Source organism: Boleophthalmus pectinirostris, unplaced genomic scaffold, assembly GCF_026225935.1.
Source record: "Boleophthalmus pectinirostris isolate CB_2022bp ecotype Guang Dong unplaced genomic scaffold, ASM2622593v1 HiC_scaffold_5, whole genome shotgun sequence".
NCBI classification, from domain to species: Eukaryota; Metazoa; Chordata; class Actinopteri; order Gobiiformes; family Gobiidae; genus Boleophthalmus; species Boleophthalmus pectinirostris.
The window spans coordinates 37757073-37762249 of record NW_026571404.1 but is presented as its reverse complement, the minus strand read 5'-3'; positions in this window follow the sequence as shown (position 1 = coordinate 37762249).

The window sequence follows — 5177 nt, the reverse complement described above, 5'->3', positions numbered from 1 at the left end:
CACAACAGTGATTGGTAACTTAAAATATTTTAGACTTTTAATCCTTCCATCCCTTTCAGTTTGATACTATATTATATTATATGTTTCTATGTTGTAATCTTCACTCATCCTGAATTCATCCAAATTGCCAAAGTCTGATTGAGGTGCTTTTGAACAATAAACTGAACTGGAGCAGGAACGTGGACACTGTCTACAGGAAAGACCAGAGCGTCTCTACTTTCTGAGGAGGCTGCGGTCCTTTGACATCTGCAGAACAATGCTCAGGATGTTCTACGAGTCTGTGGAGTCTCTGGTGGCCAGTGGCATCATGTATGTTATGGTCTCCTGGGGCTCAATAAGATGATCAAGAAAGTGAACATGTTGTGGGGAGGAGCTGGACTCTCTGACTGTAGCGTCGGACAGGAGGATGTTGTCCAAAATCAGGACTATTCTGGACTCTTCCACTCCACAATGTGCTGGTCAGGCACAAGAGCTCGTTCAGACATAGACTGTCACTGCCACACTGCTCCACTGAGACACAGGAAGTTATTGCTGCCAGTCGCCATCAAACTGCTGAACTCTGTGTTGTAAAAGTCTCACTGTAGCAATATATTACACTGTTGTAAAACTGTTTATAAAGAGGTAAATATGTTATGAGAGTACTATATTTTAAGTGGTTTATTTTATTTTCAGTGGGGGTTTAGTTGATAGAGACTTGTTTTACTGCATTATGGATTTAAAAATGTACTTAACTTTATTTTTGATAAGTCTACTTCTGCTGGTTGGCTGCATGTCTGATGAAAAGAATTTCCCTTGAGGATGAATAAAACTAATTCTAATTTATCAGCTTTGTTAATCAAGAAAAGTGGGTCTGGATTCCATTTTATAATTTGTTTTGAAAACCTGTAGCCTACTATTTAATCTTATCTAAACTTGTGCACGTGAGAGATAAAACAAAGGTAAGAAATGACTAATGATAAGTCATAAAGTCTGTATAAAAGTGTGAGAGTGTTTGTGGGGCTCATTCTTCTTTACACGATGGAAAGAGTGAGTGTGTTGTGTGCACTGCTGCTGCTGCTGCTCTGCTCTCTGTCAGGAGCTCAACTTCAGGACAATGAGATCAGTGACCAAAGACAAGCCAGTCCTGAGAGTGTGAATGTGGCAGAGCTGCCTCAGCCCTGTCCACCAGACCTCCACGCTGTGCTCCGACACGTGAGCGCCGCCCTGGCCGAACACAGAGTCAGGATCGAGCAGCTGCAGTCTCTCAACCAAGGTCAGAATCAACACTTCATTTTATGTTAGACTTTGTTATTTATTTATACATTACTGATCAAAACGTTATCTTCTGATGTGTTAGAACAAGCAGCCACACTTAGAAATCAAGAAGCTGAACTGAGAGAGCTGAAGACCAGAGATGTGGAGACACTGAAACAACAACAACAAGGTACAGTCACTAGTCAGTATAAACCTCAGACAGTTCTAAAATAATCAACTCACTGCAACAATGGGGACACATTAATGCAAAAACAAGTATCTTTCACGTAAATTGTTTTACTATGAATTAGGATTGGATCAGGATTAATAATAAAAAAAAAAAAGAAGATCTATATCTGACACTATAAGACCACATTAAAACTGAGAAGCTCCTATTATTTTCTGTAATTGCAATTTGTTGCCTAAAAACGAAGGATTTATAATAATTGTGGTGTTATATTTGGTTGTTCAGCCTGTTTATCAGTAAATAAATAAATATACTGCAGTTTTAAAATATACAATTGCACTAACAATATTTACACTGTCTCGATTGTACTTCTGTTTAAGGACTAACAGCACAAGTCCAGGAGCTCCAGAAGCAGACCAGTGAAGTGGAGCCAATCAAAGAACAACTAAAAGGTATTATGTTCACATGAAGCTATTGAGTCCAAAACACTTTACAAACACTGTACAATGTTTAGAGTTTAAAAAGTTGAAATGTTAGATAAATGATCACTGTTATAGTGAGTTTCTATTTTCACTGGGCACTCAAAGTGTTTACCCGTCCACACACATTGAAACACCAGTGTACACAAACACAGGAGTCCAGTTAAATGTATTTTTCTGTAAAGTGTGTTAATAAAACATCGTGAACATATTCACTGTGTGAACTTAGTATTTCCATCTTCTGTATCAGCACTGGTGGATTGTCTAAGCCACAGTGAATTATCTCTAGGTGCACTCTTTCCTTACAGAATTTAATTTTAAATGTGAGTATTTTTTATTATTATTATTTTTTTTGCTTTGATTTCCTCTTAGGCCAAGCTGCTGAACTTAACAGCATAAAGGCTCAGACAAACGTGACTGAAAACCATGTGGCGTCTCTGAGGAGAGACAGAGAAGGTGAGACCAGTTCACTGATCATGAAAATTCCAGTGGTTTCAGATATAGAGTTTTCACATGTACAGAAATGTTACATACATGACTTGTACGAAGAAAAGGTTTTGTCGCTGGTCATCTAAAACTGTTTTTGTTGTTGTTGTTGTTTTCAGTTTTACTTGTTTTTTTTTGTAAGTTTGTTTATCTTATTTCCAGTGGGACAAGTGGCTTTTTTCTGCCTCTTTATTGGCTTCAGGTGGAGTAACCCTCGGCCCCTTTAACACTCAGACTAATTTGGTCTTCAGACACGTGGTCTCAAACATTGGAAAATGCCTACAGCCCAAACACAGGTGAATAAACTCCCACATGTTACAGTGATGTATGTGAGTGTTACCAACACTAACATTATGTACATATCCTACAGGGTTTTTCACTGCACCGGTCAGAGGGGCCTACCACTTTGAGTTCTACATCTATGGGCCAATGGATGCTTCACATCCTTCAGGTGCTCTGTTGGTGAAGAATGGAGAACACATTTGTCTTGCTTTTGAACATCAGACAGTTGGATATGGCAAATCATCCAATGGAGCCACTCTGCTCCTGGAGGCTGGAGATGTTGTGTTTCTGCGTCAGTGGGAGAATTCAAAAATCATTGATAATGGAAATCACCACTGCATGTTCACTGGTCACTTGCTGTTCCTCATGTGACAGACGCTTGTGTCTCCACTACTGTAGTTCGAGGTTGAACTATCGTCTATGACAATCAGCACATCAAGACTGGACACAGAAGATACTGAGTTGCTTATGGAGGCTGCATAATTGATTGATTGAATTTATACAGCTCCTTTCAAGATCCCCAAAGACACTTTACAGTTTATTATTCAGTCACTCCACACTCAATGGTGGTAAACTACTGTTGTAGCCACAGCTGCCCTGGGGCAGACTGACAGAAGCGAGGCTGCCAATCTGCGCCATCGGCCCCTCTGACCACCACCATCACTCACACACACACACCACTTTCATACTAGGCAATGTGGGTGAAGTGTCTTGCCTAAGAACACAACAACAGTTTTTTGCCACTGGCGCCACTGTGGCATAAGAATTAAAAAACACAGATTCTGATTGTGTAAACTGAAATGTATTTGACAGAAAATCCCTAAAATAATAGAGTTCATATTAGAGCCCGACCGATATATCGGCTGGCCGATATTATCAGCCAATATGGGCACCTGGAGACATATCGGCTATTGGCCGATATGCTTGCTGATATGGGCCGATATTTCACGTGGGCAGGTTATACGTCGTTATAAATCTTAGACTCTCTACATTCTGTTCATTTAATCCAATTTACAGACAGATAAATGTCCTGATATGTGGCTCCGCATCAGTATTTATCTACGGTGTCATTTGTCTGTGTCTGTGTCCGTACTGTCCCTGAACACACCACAGAGTCACGTCACTTCACACACGTGTGTTTGTTTACACCCGCAGCCGTGCGCAACACTGAGATTATATTCTTTTTCAGACAATCGGTTTGAGTCTGGATTAAAAGGACATTTATTAGTGCAGACTTGTGATGTGGGAGGAGCCTGTGTGAGTCTGAGTGTTGGAAATACATCGACTTTGAAGCTAGTTTAGGTTTTGTTAGCGATTAGCTGCTGTAGCTCCCACACATAAACAGGCTGTTTTCTATTGGTCTATTGTAAAGTGACTATATTGTCCGTACATTTGTTACTGGACCAGCATTGATATGTAAATGAGCTGTGAATAGACGTGTGAATGATCCACATTTATGCATATAATTAATTACCGCTGTGCGCACGTTTTTACGGCTAAAGGCTAATAGCGATAGTTTACTAGTTAGGAGTTATGGGTCGGTCTCGATCGAAGCGGCTCTTAGATCCGGCTCTTTGAAGCGAACAACCGGAGCATGTTTCTTATTGGGAGCCGTGTTTTCTCTTTTTCTCACTTTTTCTCTTCATGCCGCATGTAGACCCGTAGTTTGACAGCAGCAGTGGCTGAAAACGAAACTTTCAGAAATCTGCGTGTGCATAGGATAAAAAGTTCGGCATAAAATGAATAAACCAGGACTAATCTTGGGCTCGAGTGCAGGAGAGAGATAGAAACCGAGTCCCGACACTCAGTCCTGGTTCAGTTCTGGTTTAGTCCTGCTTGCAACAAAACCATCTCAAGAGTCGCTTGGGAGCCGAAAGAGCCAGCTGCTTTAGTGAGCTGAGCCGGTTCCCCAAAAAAAACCAAAAAACAAAAACTGGAATACCCATCACTAGCAGTGACAGTAACAGTAGCTAGAATGTGATGCAAAAATGGCATTAGGCCAATCTACTGTCTGTAAATATGATGTAAAGAGTCAAAATAACAATAAATGTTGCCTAAATAAACCCAGTTTAAAATCCACTAGAGCCAAACCTAAGTTTTTTAATCAATTCAAGATTTACAGTGAATTTTTACATCACTAAATATATCGGTGATTATATCGGCTATCGGCAGCTCCAACTCCCATTATATCGGTTTCATATCAGTCACAACAAAATCCATATCGGTCGGGCTCTAGTTCATATATGAAATCATGGTAGCACTTTATAATAACTCCTTCTTATTAAGCATTATTTAATACATTTGTTAATCATTAGTAAACTGTTAACTCTTAATTATTTCTCATCAGTTAATCATTTATAGATGTATATGTTAATGCTTTGTCCATGGTGAAGAAGTCATCTTACAGCCATTTGTTAAGCATTATTTAACACATTGGTTAATCATTTGTACACACTTACCTCTTCATTTTTTCATGTGATTTAATCATTAGTAAATACATTATTTAATGT